An 18,781-nucleotide genomic window follows, 5' to 3' on the forward strand; every position below is an offset into this window, starting at 1 on the left:
CATAAAAGAAAACTTTGTTTCTACGATGCTTCTTTCTTGAGCTATGATTTTTGAAAGGAAAGGCTAAAATGGCACATTTGCACATTTTTTACAAAATTGGCCATAACTCAAAAACGAAAAAAAATTACATTTCAAAAATTTCAGCGATTAAAGTTTATGAAATTACCTTCTCAAAAATATATTTTTGAAAGTTTTCCACTAACTGGAACATAGTTTTTTCGGCTTTTCTTTACGAATTTTCTCAACGGTGGAAAGTTTTGTGGAAAACTATTTCCAATTGATATTTTTTTATTCCTGAAAAAATTTGCTTTCATTTTCATAAAAAAAACTTTGTTTCTACGATGCTTCTTTCTTGAGTTATGATTTTTCAAAGAAAAGGCTCAAAATGACACATTTGCACATATTTTACAAAAAATAATACCATTTCAAAAATTTCAGCGATTAAAGCTTATGAAATTACCTTCTCGAAAATATTTTTTTGAAAATTTTCCACGAGTTGGAGCATAGTTTTTCCGGCTTATTTTTTCCAGTTATTTATTTTTATTCCTGAGAAAATTTGCTTTCATTTTCACAAAAAAACTTTGTTTCTACGATGCTTCTTTCTTGAGCTATGATTTTTGAAAGAAAAGGCTCAAAATGGCACATTTGCACATTTTTTACAAAATTGGCCATAACTCAAAAACGAAAAAAAATTACATTTCAAAAATTTCAGCGATTAAAGTTTATGAAATTACCTTCTCAAAAATATATTTTTGAAAGTTTTTCACTAACTGGAACATAGTTTTTTCGGCTTTTCTTTACGAATTTTCTCAACGGTGGAAAATTTTGTGGAAAACTATTTCCAGTTAATTTTTTTTTTATTCCTGAAAAAATTTGCTTTCATTTTCATAAAAAAAAAACTTTGTTTTTACGATGCTTCTTTCTTGAGCTATGATTTTTGAAAGAAAAGGCTAAAATGGCACATTTGCACATATTTTACAAAATTGGCCATAACTCAAAAACGAAAAAAAATTACATTTCAAAAATTTCAGCGATTAAAGTTTATGAAATTACCTTCTCAAAAATATATTTTTGAAAGTTTTCCACGAGTTGGAGCATAGTTTTTCCGGCTTATTTTTTCCAGTTTTTTTTTTATTCCTGAGAAAATTTGCTTTCATTTTCATGAAAAAAAACATTGTTTCTATGATGCTATGATTTTTTGTTCATATATTGATGAGCCCTGCTTGTGGAAAAAGTTTCATGAAAATCTGAGACCTTTCGGCCCAAACCCGTACGGAAATAAAAAAAATCCCCAGGTACGATTATACTCTATGCCCAGGGAAGTCAAGGATATTTCCATTACGAAAAGATCCTGGACCGACTGGGAATTGAATCCAGACACCTTCAGCATGGCGTTGCTTTGTAGCCGCGGACTCTAACCACTCGGCTAAGGAATGCCCCTTAGGCAAGAATGAGCCTATGCTTGCTATAAAACGTTTGACCAAAGACAAATTAAAGACCTCCATGTCCCTTGTAGCTGCCCAAAATTTTATGGCTCATAAAGTAAAAGTCAAAAGAACAAAAGAATTGTTTTGCCATTTTTTGTAAAAATGGTAGATTCATGATAATTCAAAAATTTGTTGATTAAAAGTTTTGATATACCGTTTTGATTCATATTACGGACACTTAAGGCCTCAGTGAAGTATAACCCAGCATGGACCATACAAAATAAATCATTCTGTATGATTTTTTAGCGTTATCGAGCGTCGGAAGCCCTTAACTTTCGGATGGTGGGTAAAGAATACGCGTCCGCAACTTGAATAATTTTAAATAAATCAAAACGTGTGGCCTTTTCATGATCCTTATTCCGGACGCTCCCTCACTTTGCCTCATATTCCGGACGCTTTGATTCGAATTACGGACAGCTCATGATAATCATTAATGGAACAGTCAAATCATCAATTGAAATCGTTCAACCACTTAAGAGACGTCTAAGGTAGTTGGGCATTATAAATTTGCAATGATATTCATGGAAAAAACCTAATAAAACGAGCCTCGAAAATGAGAACTTTTGGACGGCGAAAATTGAAACATTTCGTGTGAAATGTTTCCCATACAAACGAGAGTGTCCGGAATTTGAAGCTGTCCGTAATATGAATCAAAACGGTATCTCTTCAAGTAGTTTTATGTGGAAAAACGGTCAATACGTAATAGTCTAAGCTAAGCTAGCTAAGCTAAGCTATGCGGAAAAATGATCAATACGTATTTCATTCTGTCCAGTATCGTAGTTTTCATCTTAAAATATTTGAAAAACTGTCTCTCTGGAGGATTTTACAGAAAAACACCCATCGGTTTTGATCGACGCCGCCACACATGTCCCCAAGCTTAACGAGACCGACCGGTGTGACCATTCGCGCAAAGATCACAAACTTCATGTGTGACTTTGCTCTTGCCGTCACCCGGTCTCGAGTCTCGGTAGGTAGGTACCTATTGGGCAACCTTCTCACCCGGTCACAGATCGGCGCGCGTGACGGGGATCATAAATCATGGGATTCGAACCCACGATTTCTTCGCAGCATAGGGAACTGGTCAGCATCTGCAGACAGTGACAGCGAGGCCTGTCGTGGCGGCAGCAAAAAAGAGAAATTATGTATGAGCTGCACCTTCTCTGCTGCACTGACTGTCTCTTTTGCGAGGTCTTGTAGGTATGTAGGTAAGGTTAATAGTTACGGCACTCTGCGCACAACAAAAAATAAATGGATCTTCAACTAACCGAAACGGCCGCTATGAAAAGCATAGATATTTAGCGCCACCCTAGTCTTGTGTTTTTGACAGAACAGTAACGCTGTCACAATGTTAAATATGTTCCATATACGGTGGCGTCATTGTTTTGATACGAAAGATTTACAATAACATGTATGAAATGACGTAATTGATAGACTTACGTCAATACAATTACTTTTTATTACAATGATTCAAGTGAGTTGCATCGAAAACGACGTGATATTTCAATTTATTTATCGCTGTGCAGTTTTTATGATAGGCGATCTAGAGTCTGTTGCAGCGTGCGACCACGGCGGGAAAAGTGCTAAAGTGGCTCGGGTAGCGTGCCAGTTGGAGATAATGTGATTTACCCTGTGATGTGTGGTCCCGGGAGATTTCGTCCTTCGCCTACCCCCCTTCTCTCCGAGATCCTTGTGGGCACATTTGGATGGAACGTGATGCGGAATATTTTATAATACTTCGGACTGTAGAGTTTTTCCTTAGTGCAATGCACAGTGGTCCGAGTAGACAATTTAGCAGGAAATAAGTTGTTTTTCTCTGTTCTCATTGGTTTTAGACTTAGCACAATGGTCGAGTTTGAACCCGATCACCGTTTGGAAGCTCATGCTTCAACTCTTTTATCGCGCATAAGAATGGAAAAAATATTTGGTCAATGTTTTTGAAACTATTTAATGTTAGATCTTAGTAATCTTCTGATGTTTATTTTGAAAAACAACTCGTGTCGCACCATGTCGCCGCAATTTCGAACAGCACACATCAAAAAGCATAATTATGTAGATCTCACAAAAAAAAGTTCAATTTTTTGTGCCGCAATTTAATACTTTTTTTTCTGCTAAGTTGTCTATTCGAGCCATTGTGCAATGCCTAAAGATCCCATAGGCCCCCGTATCAGTGAGCCATATGCACTTCACCATTGGAGAGGCGGATTTAAATGCACTTGAAAGAGTAATTGAGTTGTAATCGAGCAGCGCGCAAATAAATTCTGGGATAAGTCGCGCGGCTCAACGCTGGATTATGTAACTCAAATGGCGATACAATGTTAAGGTGAAAGTCTTGATTTTATTTATGGTTGCAGCCCAGATCTTCATCACCGCGTGCAAGACGGACATGTGAGCATTGTAAGATTAGGTTTCAATCCATAATAAAACTTATTCGCTTGCTAATAAACGTCGATGGGTGAAGTAATCGTAGACTATGCGATATTATTGCCATAACATCAGCATTATAAAACCCAAACAACTACAATCCCTCTTGGCGATGAATTAATGCATAAATATGACAAATCGTTCGCTAATCACTCTCTCCAAGTAGCGCGGCACTTCACTCGTGTAATTAAATGTTTGTCAAGCCGCTCAAACCGCGAAGGAGCACCATTGTGTTTGTTTATAATCCGACCACTTCCAAGGGAAAATAAACGCGCTTCCTCTTGTCAACGGTGATGACAGGTACCTATGCGTGGCGTTCCTTTCAATCACCGTGAAAGCATGTTAGCTTTGGAGGCATTGTCGGATGCTGTAGCATCTTCTTTCTAGCGGTGTAACAAAAACCACAGAAATCATTTCAGATGGCTTAGTTCCGTTTTGTATTGACACATGAACGTAGCAAGAGAAAACTACTTTTAATTAAAACTAGTTTTAATTTTAGGCAAATTTGATGTTCAACTTATTTTTTCTTAAATTCAATTTTGATGTCGAAAGCTTCAAAATTGGTAAGAAAATAACAAAGTTATGAAAACTTTACTGAAGGTCATATGGTCGGAGGTTAGACAGACCGGACAAGATGATTTTTTTGGCCCTGCAGAGATATGTCAAGGACTCGATCAATTCTGGCCACTACGATGTAATTTTGATATACACGTTTCATCAGATAGATAAGGTTGAGCTTTGCAGCAAACAAGCATTTTTGAATGCTCGGACACGTTTTTTTCTGAAATCTTTGATGGTCCGGTCAGCCTTAACGCCGACCATATATTATAACTTGAAAATTCACTTTCAAGCCGCTAGCGCCACCTCTAAATCATATAATTTTTGATTCAAACTTTGAGGTTTCTCTTTTTATGTGATTCGAATTCAGAAAAATACACGAGTTTTTGGTTTTGTGAACTTTGAGAAAATAAGCCACATCCTAGTGCACAATCGTGTATTCTTGTTTTGAGCGAAGTTGATTTTGATTTTGAGAATCATATACAATTTAATTATTGATTCTTGAAAATCAAACTGGGTGCAGATTTAAAAGAATTGACAGAATTTGACACATTCTATCTAAAATCATGCCTTGCTGTATATGTTAGTATTGTTGGACCGCATAGCTGCAGTGCAACATTATTTCTTCTAAAAATGGTATAATTGGCCTATCTATATAGAAGAAATGTGATGAGATACATCGGGGTTGATATAAAAGAAATCTGATAAGATACATCGCTCCGTACCGCCGGTGATGAATATGTTTTTTCACGCCGGTAAATATTTCAGCTCAAAACATTTAAAAACATTTTAGAAATGCCTTATAAAATAACACTGCTTTAGATATTTTCCTGTAAATCAAACATAAATGCTCCAAGGAATCTCTTCACGAAATTATAAAGTGGATCCTGAAAATTCTCCCCTATGGATTCCATCTACAATGATTTCAGAGATTCTTCTGAGGGTACCTTCTGGAGTTTCTTCAGAAATTGTTCTATGAAGGTGGATTATTCAGAAACGATTCCGGATTCCAGTTTAAGTTCCTCTAAAGTTCTTGGAGAAATTTCATAAGGTTCTTCTGCCGTTGGTTCTCCCAAGGATTTGCTCTAACATTCTAAAGAATTTATCCAGGAAGTTACATCAGGGATTCTTCTACGAATTTCTTCGAGATTATATCCAGGAACTTTTTTCAATAAATTCTCTTCAAGGATTTCTCCGATGTTTTTATTGGTTCATTGAACGGTTTATTCATAAATTTCTTCAAAAATATTTTTTGAATAATTCCTTAGCTAGTTTTTTTATGGAATTTTAAGGATTCCGCAGCGAATTGTCAGAAGAGTTTCTCTAGTATTGTTTCAGTTTTTTCGGGATTAATGCATATTTATTTTCTTGCATCTTGGATTATTTTCAATATTTCTTCAATTGCTTTAATAATCTTTCAGTTGTTGAATTATTACAATTTCATTCGAAAACATTCCAAAAATTATTCATGGCATTTACCCTTGCAAGGCCTTGTATTCCAAAAAATAGAAAAACATGTATGAATTCTTCCAAAAACATTCCAGGGATTTCTCTAAGAATATATTTAGGATTTTCTGTATGCAATTATCAAATAACCACCCAGACAACCAAAATGTACGTACAACGAAATCACCTGGAGGCTCTATATGTGCAAAATTTCACTTATAAGATGTTGCGAAACGGCCTTCTACGTACAAAAGTGGAGGCGATATGCGTGCATATATTATGTGATGAATAATAACATACAATGCGAGTGTATAAATATTCTACCGAACTAACCAGTAATATTATGCGACTTAACTTATGATAACAAATGATGATTTGACAGCTGCTACGGATTGATTCGACTTACTTTGTACGAGTGTACGGGGCGAAACAAAATGTACAAATGAATTCAGAAAAAAAAGTGTTTTATGCGAGGAAACTCATCAATCTGACGAGTTTATCCACGGTGTTTAGCGAGTTTGATGTAATTTGTATGAATAAACGAGTTGTAACGTGAACTTTCATGCGATTGATTTCTGGTTGTCTGGGCACTCCGAGAGCTTTATCCATTGATTATTTCATACATGTTTCTAGAGTGTCATCTAGAAATCACTCGAGAATCACACACCTCAAAGAATTCGTTCTGAGATTTTTTGTCAGCAGGGTTTTCCTTTTTCAATTTCTCGCGAGATTCTTTCAATGATAACTAGAATATATGAATTGATATATTTTCATACAAAAAGTGTATAGCCCATGTTATTTGTAATAGGTTACGATGCACCAGGGTATTAAGAATTGTATAATTAACCTAGAATAATGCTAATGCCTCCAGAACATTCTGAAGTTTCAATCATAATCTACATAGGTTCATAAATTTTTTTAGGCGAGTGATGTCTACGTTTACTTGTTTACAGCACTCATCAAGCCTTAACAGACGTGTCCACAAATTTTGACAAGTTATTGGATATTGGAAGTCATCCAAATCGTCCTGGAGTTCAGGATCTACCAAATCTACTACATTCTATACTCACACAATTGCCGTGAAACATTCTCAATCCTTTCCAGAAAGCTTCAGATGGCTCGGAAAGTACACAAATAAAAATTTTTAAATTTCAATGCAGCGTAATCAGAAGAGTACAGTAAAAGTAAATCAAATTCATCTATTGTTACAGCATCACGTTTAATTTTCAAATAAAGATGCTTGATTGTTCGGCACTTGAATCAAAATGTTGTTCCATACTTTTGCATAAAATCAATACAGTGGGATTCCGTTTTTAGCATGCTTCATTTTTGGCACCCTCCGTTTTTGGCGACATTTTTGAATACCATTAAAATTTGTAAAACAGGTCAGCAACACACCGACTACATTCCAGAGTTCCAACTTTGTCGATATTTCCCTAATCCCCACCAACTACTAAGGGCTATTGTACGCTCTCATTTACTTCGGGATGGTCATTAGGGTGCGGCTTATTTTTCAAAAGTTCTTAAAGTTGACCATAACTTCATGATTACTCAACCGAATCCAAATCTTTTTACATGATTTTAAAGCTATTTCAATTGGTTTCAAATCTTTCATACATCACATTTCACTAAAAAATGTCTTGACCAAGTTTTTCAGCAAAAACTGAACAAAACATGAATTTTCAACGAAAAACGCCAGTTTTTTTTTTATTTTTTGCCAGTTAAATATTATCTCTAAAGCTGAAACTGCTTTTTCTCATTTGTTTAACTTTTGTGAATGACTTTGCAACAATTTTTAAATAATTCTGCAACAAAAATATTTTTGCGTATGTAAAAATATATATGCACTATTCAACTCGTAATTAAGGTGCTTTATAAATTTAAGTTTAATAGAAAACATGCAATTTCCGGCGAAAAAAACTTTTATAATCGATAAAAATTTGATTTTTTCATTAAAAAATCATGTTTTTTTGGGTAGTTTTTGTTGAATAACTAAGTCAAAACCATTTTTTAGAAAAATGTGTTTTATGAACAATTTAAAAACAAATAAATTTGCTTTAAAAATATGAAAAAAGATTCAAAATCGATTGAGTAATTATGAAGTTTTGGTCAAACTAATAAATGATTTTTTTTAGTGAAATGAGGAAAAATTTGGATAAAAGTATTTTTAACTAAGACTAGTTTTGATTTCAGACAAATTCGATGTTCTACAAAGTTTTTACAAATTTAATTTTGAAGGTATTTATGCTAAAAGTTTCCAAATCGGTTGAAAAATTACAAAGTTATGTTTATTTCACTGAAGGTCATTTTTCATAACTTGAAAATTCACCTTCAAGACGCTTGCGCCACCTCTAAATGTACCTAAATTAAAGACGCCATTCAAACTTATTGAATTTTGTCAAATTTTACGCGAATGCCTGGAAGCTAAGCTGATTTATAATTTTCAATAAATTTAAAAAAAAACTCATGCACATTTATGAAACCCAGAGCATTTTTTTGTAAACACGTCTTTTTGAAAATACAGTAATAGATTTTATTGTTTCTTTTTTGTATTCTTGTTCAATTTAAAAAAATGTGCAGTTGTAGAATAAAGGTCACTTTTACTCGGCTCAAAAATATGAATAGTTGTACACTAAGCTTATACAAATCATTGAAGGCATTTAAGCAGTACATAATAGACAGAACGGATATCGCAATTAACATTACGGGGCAACAGAGTCATAGCATAGTCAAACCCTTCGGAAATCGGCTTCGAAGTGCACCGTTCCAAGTCTCGATATCATATGATATTAAAAGGATGATGTAACAACATTCTAATGATGTTTTTAAACCAATAATTTAAAAATAAAATTTTAAAAATGGGTTTCTAGCGTCTATAGTAGCCTACGGGTTAAAGACTCTTACAAATATTAATTCAACGATTCCAACAATAAACGGTTCAAGTATTTGTCCATACATTTCTCTGTAATTTTGTTTCTTGAGTAAAACAGGAGATCGCAGTAGGCAGCGCGCGCGAACGGATGTGTTAAAAATTTATCTGTCACGTTTTTATCGTCTCCGCAAATGACTAGATTCGGCTGGTGAAACCAGTGTAACGGCTGGTGAAGTTTGCAAAAAAAGTGTCTATATCGAAAATCAAACGGTTATTCAGCACGCGTTCTGCTGGGCAGTGTTTCGTTAAAGCCCAAGCAGAAGATGAATTAAAGCTTGAGGTCGTGGCCGAACCTCAAATTTTCGGGTACACGGGTCTGGAGAGCCGGACAGCGGATCAAGTGATCAAATGCTCGTTTGCTGATGCTGTCTGGATCTCTAGATTCGTGTCTTGAGGGTTTGGGATTGGCTTCGTTTCCTCTTCACTAGAAAAATGGTTTTTTTTTTGCGTCGTCGCATCGCCGGAGTTTTATTTTTCTCGTTTTAGTTCGTACGCGTTCTGAGTGCAATCGAGTTTATGTTCCCGCTTCGCCGGAGTGATATTTTCGTATTGTGATAGGAGCATGCTGATTAAAGTAGCTACAGCTTCTCAATCAAGAACGGATGATGATCAATTTGGTGAGCTCGTTTCATGCTTTTATTTTAAATGAAAAGTATATTATGGAACATCTTTTTATTATGACAACGGTGGGAATGTTACTTAAATGAATTAACTTAACAAAATATGAACAGTTCGTCACTGTAAGTGTCGACATATACTCTTGTACATTAACATTGAAAAGCCCATACCTTTCCTTTTACCTAATTTTTGTCATTTCAAAAAATTACCTTTGAATGGTTCGCTAAAAGAGTCGACTTTTCGTATGTTCACGTTGTCATTAGAGTACTGATAGGTGATGTTTTGAACTGAGGTTTCATGCATCGCATCACTTACCAAGGTGAATCCTGATCATGCAGCTATGATCCCTCCTCACTAACAAAACTCCTTCCCATGACAACCATGGAGATGCAGAGGTGATCTCGGTCTCTAGTAACAATCAGTCTTCTAAGATCATCTTTGTAATCTGAGATATAAACAAGCATGCTTTGAATTCATCTAAATTTGTAGGATCGTTTTGAATCCTGCTTTTTTACAATCTCAGTGAGCGGGATTTGTTCTGGGATTCAATCCTAGGATGAAATCCATACGAATCAATTGACGTTTACTTTCAGCTAAAGCGATAGTATCAGAACGGTTGTAAAAAAGAGTGCATGATCTTTCTCTAGTGGTTAACGATATTTTTTTTCATTTTTAAAGAAAAATATTCTCCGTAGGGTTTTCCTCCTTCTCATTAACTCGGATCCGCTTCCATTGTGACAGGAACAGATAATCCCGGAGGATTCCTTCTGGTGGATAACCGATGTTGAAAAAGATAAACCCAAAAGTATATAGGTAAACGAACTGTCCAGAAGCGATATCCTCCTATCAACCTATGATAGTTAGAAGTTTTGCCAGAGAATTCGTATTATTTTTTTTAATATGTAACTTGAAATGCTAGACTGTCACTTTTTCCCATTTTAGGGCGCATTCATAACTAAATTTATAAATTTAAGAAATCTTGCGGGGTTGTAATCCTTGTTTGCTTTAGCTCTTCATGGGGTTAGACTCCTGCACCACAAATTCTAAACTCCGTGAGCATTTTCGGGTAGATAAAGGGAGCAGCATCCACTGAAATAGAACGATTTAAAGTAAGTTGGTGTGTGTGTGATGATCACGACAGAAACAAAATACTTCACCTAACTAGTACAAATACCGATTGAAATTTCCGCAGTTACAGCTACTTGAATAAAGATAAAAATGTGTGAAGATCCTTTGAGGACAAATATATCAACAGTATTCCGTGTGTGCTGTCAAAGATAATTTTCACTAATGTTTTTCAAGGTTAACTCGATTTTTTTTTCTAGTAATACTCATCAACCAAGGATTGAATCCTGGGATTCAATCCTCTCATACAAGACGCATGATTCAGTGCATGCCTAGATTAGAATATAACGAGCGCACGCATTAGATCTTGATCTGATCGTTTTAAATCTCAGCAGCTCTTGGAGTGAGATTTTTTGAAGACTGGTAACAATGGATGTCACCCTAACATTCCTTTCCTTCCCCCAGATGACCGTAAGGACGTGGCCGGCGCCGTTATTGACTTTTTAATGTCTGGAGTTCTCGAAAGTGTACATTGAAGATGAAAAGCTACTCCCAAGCTACATCTCTTGGTTCCTTGTGCAACTTCGATTATTCTGGTCAATCACGGAGCAGCAACTACGAATTGTACGGTCATCAATGCTTATGCTTATGCTTAATTTTGTTTCTTGAGTAAAACAAAATTTAAAAAAAAAAACAATAAAAAAAATCAAAGCAAATATTGGTGCATTGTATTGTCGCGGTAAAATTTAGAAATTCGAAAAATAATACAGTACAAAAATTGTTCAGCAGCTAAAGAAAAAATAATCTAACGATGCCTATGCAAATACGACCCTCAATGATATGCATTCTTCATCGCGCTTAAACCTGCGATGCGCCGGGTTCAACCGGTTCACAACGCTCACATCCATGTCTCTCCGGCTTAACGCGACGCCGCCGCAATCCGGTCCGAATCAATTTGTTTGTTTTGATTTGAATGCCACTTTGTTTATGGTGCTGTTGGGCCTCGCGCCGAAAGGTTTTTATGAGCTTCATTCACTGCCCCGTGTGCACTCCGGAGTTACTTTTATTAAAGCGTCCCGAATCAAGCGTGGCCAACCTGTTGATTGAAGTTTGGGATGAGTTTTGTTTTTGAAATCTTCTTAAGTTGTATTGTTTGACTCTTTGTGGTATTACACTCAAACTGGTTTAGAACTAGTTGCTCGTCTTAGTGTTCAGTAAACACTCCCAATGTAACTAATTGGGAACATTCTTTGTCAAAAAGTGTTTCAAATGCGAATCAGAGGATATAACGAATAGTATGGAATGAGTTCACCAATTATGCATAGTTTTGTGTACGAAAAGATGCATTTCCAATTTTATCGCTTTAGTTTAGAGACAACAATTTTGAAAAGCGACTCACCCCTACAAAATGCTTGAATCGATCTAAGCTCAGAGATAAAAGGTCGACGCAAAACGACAAAAGGTTGTCAGAGGCAAAAGTCGAGCGGAACTAATGTTTGAACTAAACAAAATACGAAAATGAAAGTTGAGTGGAAGGAAACAACCAAACAAAAAACAAATGTGCCAAAATTGGCGAATTAAATGAAAGTTTTAAAACCCAAATTATAACAAATTTGGCATGATCGAGCCCAGCGATCTTTCCCGGACATGCGTGTTGCACACGCTTCGTGGGCTCAGGGCATAGCATTCTTTAATCTATGCTGCCACCCCACAGGTCTGCCAATTTTTTGTCGTCTCCACCGTCAACAGCCACTCGACCCATGTTTTGACTTGGCTTTTGGAGATCGAACGAACCGAACCGGTGGTCGTCTCGCACAGGCTCCCAAACGGCGAAATATGTACGACTTAGTTTGGGTGGTGGTGGTATTGGCGAAGGTAAGCGGCAGCCAACCGTTCTGGTAGGCACGAAGAGATAGATCGTCGTCAACTGCTCGCGGATCGAGGGATCGAGCCCAGCGATCGCGCGGCGGAAAGCAAAACAAAAACACTCTTCGCCGAGCGATCGTCAGTTTCGGTTACGGTGCGTTTCGGGTCGGTGGTGTTCGAGTGATTTTGGACGACGGAGGAACGCTAGCAAAAAAAAAACTATCGATGTTGTTTTGTTTACTTACATTCAGTGGTTGAGAATAAACGTGAGATTTTCGAGGTTGTCTCGCTGATTGTCCACAAGTCGTGCAAATATAACAACAGGTATCAGAGTGCCATCATCCAAAGATTTTTCTGACAGGTCAGTGTGATGCGAACCGATCACGATCAGTCAAAAACCCAAATCAGCGGTATAGTGCTAGCACAGTGCTTATAAGTCGTTCAATGGTTTTATATACACAATTTGACGAAATATAGGACTTCGCGTACTTATTGGTTACTTGGGAAGTGAAGAAACTCGTAAACGTAAATTGTTGCAGTTGATCAACCGTGTGCAATGAGAGATGAGATAAAGTTCCTGCCGCTGCAACCAACCCCCCAGTAGTGTAGATGCCCGCGCACATGTGTTACGTATAGTGGATATAGGCCGGTGGTGTCGGGTTCCTTAGGTGCGATCAAAAAGTATAATTCAACCAGGCACGAAGCGGCTTCGATCGGCTCATTACCGCCTCGACGATGGCCACAAATACCGAGAAGATTTTCCACTGGTTGCGGTAGACCGAAGAGCAGCGCAGTGCTAATGATGATTTATCGTGATTCAAACAGGTGATTATTTAGCTCTAAGAAAGGGCACAGGCTGGTGCTAGTGAATCTCCAGCTCCGGGTGTTAAAAATTCAGTGAGTACCCAGCTGGGTTTAAGATGAAGACCGGTTCCATTTGTGACAGTGTGATCAGTGCGAGGCGTAGGTGATGCTGATGCTGCGTTCTTGGATTGAACTGGATGGTGACGACTTCTCCTATGATTACATCAGGTAATGATCCATCTATTAGTGCTATGTGGGTTACGGCTCGGAATGTGCTCCGACGACCTGATTCAGAGTTCGGCATTTGGGACTTGCTGTGCAACTAACCATTACTGGTTGGCTGACGGGGGCGCTCGGATGCATTTCAGTAGGTACCTTTTATGAAGCCTAAACCTACACAGTATGGACAGGAAATCAAGAAAAGGCAGAAACAAATTGATTGGTGATTTACATATTTGAGCACAAAGGTAAATGTTCAGAAATTACGACTCCCGTAAATAAAACAACTTGTAAATTTACATATTTCATTTAATTTTACTTAAAAGGTTTTCTTGCGTGTGATACTGTATACTGTATACAAACTCCGTACTGAAACTAACCTGTAAGTTTAAAATGAATGAAAATATGTGGTGAGTAAGATCAAGGTAATTTTGTTACATGCAACTCGATGAAACATTTTTAACTTTACGGTCATCAAAGTAGGGTTCTACCCTAAATGCAGTCATGGAAACGGTTCATCATTATTATAAAAAAAATCAAGATGATCTTAGCAAACTGAGGAAAAAAAGGTTTTTTTTAAGAATCTTGTCGATTTCTAGGATGTCCTTCCAATTCTCCTGAAATTTCCCTTATGATTTCTGCCATGAATTATCCAGGTAAAGCGCTAGTAACCCTACCAGGAATTCCGTGATTTTTTTAACTCCTACTCCGTAAGAAACAGAGTGAATTGCAGCATTACAATACTGCCCATATTTGCATGGTCGACGTAACCACTAGCACTATCTTTGATGGAAAAATGCGTTTTTATATTCACAGCTGCATTTTTGAATCTTTCAACAATGTCGGTCAAATAATCTGTGCATTTGCTAAAGATTGAAATTTAAAAGTTGACTGGGCGACTTTTTTTATTTCTTACTTTTACCATCTACAAACATCGTTTTATCCGTCCAATAAGTGAGTTTGATGAACGATTATGTGAATGAATTGACGTAAAAACCAGGTCAGTGTCATAGCAACCTGGTTTATACGCTAAACTATTCCAAGAAACACTCTGCAAACCGGGTGTTTTTTCGGATAAGTTTGGGTTTGTGCTCATGTCAATCCGTTTTGCTCTTGTAGTCAAAATATTTCAGAACAAATAAGCGCTGTTCGAATGTCTAACCAGTGTATTATTAGGTAAAGGAGGCATATCAATGAAAAAATGCATTTTGGTCATATTGGCGCTTACGTCGTCTATGCGAATATGGCCAGAATAGTTATCACTACATTATTTCTCAGAATTACACGAAGTACTATTTATGTTCCATGGATTGAAACAAAAAACTTCCATTAACCTTATTAAGATCTTATCACACTATAAACATGAAAAAATCTGATAGTCTTTTCATTGAATCTTGCTGATTCGAGTTAAATGCGGAAGAATCAAGGTCATTTTGTTACATGCAACTCGATGAAACATTTTTAACTTTGCGGACATCAAAGTAGGGTTCTACCCTAAATACAGTCATGGAAACGGTTATTATAAAAAAATCAAGATGATCCTAGCAAACTGAGGAAAAAAGGGGTTTTTTAAGAATCTTTTCGATTTCTAGGATGTCCTTCCAATTCTCCTGAAATTTCCCTTATGATTTCAGCCATGAATTATCCAGGTAAAGCGCTAGTAACCCTACCAGGAATTCCGTGATTTTTTTTCAACTCCGTAAGAAACAGAGTAAATTGCAGCATTACAATACTACCCATGTTTGCATGGTCGACGTAACCACTAACACTATCTTCGATGGAAAAATGCGTTTTTATATTCACAGCTGCATTTTTGAACCTTTCAACAAAGTCGGTCAAATAATCTGTGCATTTGCTAAAGATTGAATTCAAAAGTTGACTGGGGTGACTTTTTTTATTCCATACTTTAACCATCTATAAACATCGTTTTATCCGTCCAATCCTTGAGTTGGATGAACGATTATATGGATGAATTGACGTAAAAACCAGGTCAGTGTCATAGCAACCTGGTTTATACGCTAAACTATTCCAAGAAACACTCTGCAAACCGGGTGTTTTTTTCGGGTAAGTTTGTGTTTGTGCTCATGTCAATCCGTTTTGCTTTTGTAGTCCAAATATTTCAGAACAAATAAGCGCTGTTCGAATGTCTAACCAGTGTATTATTAGGTAAAGGAGAATCGAGGATTTCTGAGCAACCATTAGATATACAGCTAATGCTCGATAACTGCGTGCTATTTAACTGGGCTGCTTTTTAACTGGGTGCTCGCTAACTGGGCTGTAGCCCAGTTAAAAAACAGTTAAACGTCAAAAACTTTCACCATCCCGTAACTGACGAGGGGCGTGCAAATGCAAAATAAGGTTTCGGCATTATTTTTTTAATTGTAAATTTGTCTTTTTTCATTTAGATTTTATTTTTTTTTTTCAATTCAATGTGCAATATGTCGAAATGAGAAATAAATCACAAATAGTTATTATTGCTTCATGGTTTTCCTGTTTTCCACGCCATGTTCTCTATAGTGATCCAGTTTTTGTCGTAATTCTTTTCGGTGTTTTAGGAAGCGAGTCACCGAGGAAGATCCTACGCCATATTTTCTGGCGAGCGACTCGTGCGATGCACCTCCTCTTTCGAAATCGTCGATAATTTTAACTTTTTCCACCAACGTAAGGGTTTTTTGTTTCCGTTTGCGGTTGGTGCCCGGTGGGATGTCCATTGCAGGAACGAAAACTGTTTAATTCACCTCAAAATTTACAAGACGGTACGATTAAAACGCGAATTCAATGACGGAATGACACGACGCGATTCCAAAACCGAATGACGCCAACTTTGCATCTAAGTCCCCCTCGATTTTTATTTGAATGTTTGTGTGCGTTGGAATGGCAGTCCAGTTATCGAGCACTGCTCGCTAACTGGAAGGTTCTCTCAGCCCAGTTATCGAGCATAAGCTGTAGCGCATTGCCCCACGTCATTTGCTCCCAGGGTTGCCAAAATATTTTTTGAATGTTTTAATTTTTTGATGATTTGAAATAGAAGTTTTTTTCATGAGAGGCATTAAAATTGATAGACATATCATATGAAATGGTAGAATTTGACTAAAATACCTCTTATCTTGCAGATATTGTGATGGCGCATTTTACACCTAGGAATGGTGTTTGTATGTCACGAAATGGCTTATGAATGGGTGAACGGCTCGGGATGATTCTTTATCCGCTTTGTTCGTCAAGGGTTCCGACGTGTTTGTCTGTATAAAAATCCCATGATATTCACCAGGAAAATTGGAAAAAACGAGAGTGAACACTGTCATTTTGTATGGGACGATTCATAGCATTTTTCAACAGCCTACTTGATGGCAAGACGAAGTTTGCCGGGACCACTAGTCCTAAATAATAATTAATGTCCTGAATAATAATAAAAAAATATCCAAATAGTTTCAATGCAATCAATGCATTTAAGTTGTTAGTAAAATTTTCCAATAGATTCTTAGTTTTCATAAAGAAATACATACTTATACATACTTATAGAATTTCCAACAAAGTATGGTTGTACTGCTTTTCCCCGAATGTCAGTTCTCAGAATAGCTCATTCCTACAAAAAGTTTTTGTTACTTTGTTATTTGTTTATTTTTTGTGAATGTGAATGTGGTGATGAACGACATGGTCATCTGATATGCACCTTTTTTATTTAGTCTACGGAGTTTCACCGACTTTGGCATCTATGGCAATACGTGTTTATTCGAGAATGACACCAAATCGTCTTACTTTGATTGCTTATTATTTTTTCTTGTTCACCACTCTGTCACTAAAGACTATTGTTGCACATCATGCAGTTCAACATCCCTTTTCATTAGGGGAACTGGCGTTTGGGGAAATGTAGCACAATTATATATAATCTGAATTGTTTTTTTTTTTTTTTCTTTCAAGCAGTATTGATAGACTCATACTCAAATCTCAATCAATACGCTCTCCCGTGAGAGCAAACTCATTAGAGATCTGCTTCGCAAATCTCACGCTTGAGGTTTTGATGCCAAATCAACTCAATTAACTCAAAGCGTAAACAATTATTCAGTCGATAAACTCAAAGCGTAAACAATTATTCAGTCGGAACTCGAGAAACCCGAATGTTGTTGTTTACGTTAGAAAGGATTTCTATAATTTTACCAGTCTAACAAGAAATTATTGCCGTGTGTGAGTAAACTATGGAAATACGAGATAATGAGTCAAAAAGGTGAGCCAACTCATGCATGATTTTTTGACTATTGAGTTGCGTAATGGACAACTCACGCATGCAAAATCTCAAGCGTGAGTTGTGAGAAATTGAGTTTTTCACAACACTGCTTTCAAGTATTGCGATCTTTTTCACGGGATTCTGGCAAGATTTTAAGGTGAAAGTAGCAGACTTTGGGGCAAGTGTGCCACCCCTGCTTTTTATAAAAACTACAAAATATATTTTATCTTTGAGCTAAACAATATGTTTCCTTATAGTTCACAATGAAATGATCAAAAATGATGAAATTTACTCTATTTTTCACATATTTACATCGACCTCTGTAAAAATAAGCAATTTTGAGTGGATTCTTATAAGATTTCGTTGTTTTTTAAATAGCATGGTGAAAAGTAAATTATTGACAGATTTTACTAACGTACTGCACATCGTGAAACTATTCAAATGCGTAAGTTATTGTGGCATTTGAACGAAAAAAGTATTTAGTTTTACATACGAAATCCAGTTTGGTTGAAATCTATACTTATTGGGGCAAGTGTGCCACCTATATGGTTAACGAAAATTGTTGGAGTGAAATTTATGAAAATGTAAACATCATCAACAAAATCATAACAATAAACCAAAATAAGACTCCAGTAGTGGTTTCTGAAATATAGTATTGGAATAGCTGACATGTTTGCACCCAAAGTGTTTTTTCTCAATATATTCAATAATAACATGTTTTCCGGCATTTTACTTTTACGGCGGTACTTTTACTTGTCTACATCAGGATTTTACCATTATATAGTGCTGACCTAGTGTAATATGGAATTTTGTGTATTTTTTCGTAGCTCGAAAATCGAAATGATTTTACTTTTGGTTTAAACCTTGACTCGTTATACGCATATAAGAAAAGTTTTTTAAGACTTTTGAAACTTTTTTGTATTTTTGAAAATTGTTTGAAAAATTGTATTCTTATATAACCTACAAATGCCTGGGGTTCATTTAACGTAAAAAATCGAACCTTTTATATTTTTCTACCAACAGCCTATCACGGTAGAAGAGCTTGGTGGCATTAAAATAATTTCAAACCTTTTTTCCGTTAATTGCACGGAGAATAAAAATATTTCTAGCAACTACTTTGGCAAATTATCCCGCTTAAATGAC

The 18,781-nt window shown here is 36.4% G+C and overlaps 1 protein-coding gene across 7 annotated transcripts in view; it reads left to right on the forward strand.

The window, feature by feature from the left end:
- LOC5575304 (serine/threonine-protein kinase PAK 1) overlaps positions 1–18,781 on the forward strand; it is a 190,676-nt gene that overhangs the window by 74,293 nt on the left and 97,602 nt on the right. The window contains exon 1 of one of the 7 annotated variants that reach the window (XM_021852836.1): positions 12,591–13,425. The exons of the other annotated variants lie outside the window; for them this stretch is intronic. The gene's annotated coding sequence lies outside the window, so the exon portion shown is untranslated. Of the gene's footprint in view, positions 1–12,590; positions 13,426–18,781 lie in introns of those variants that run through there. 7 annotated transcript variants of the gene reach the window in all.

The sequence above is a fragment of the Aedes aegypti genome, chromosome 3 (genome assembly GCF_002204515.2).
Source record: "Aedes aegypti strain LVP_AGWG chromosome 3, AaegL5.0 Primary Assembly, whole genome shotgun sequence".
Lineage (NCBI taxonomy): Eukaryota > Metazoa > Arthropoda > Insecta > Diptera > Culicidae > Aedes > Aedes aegypti.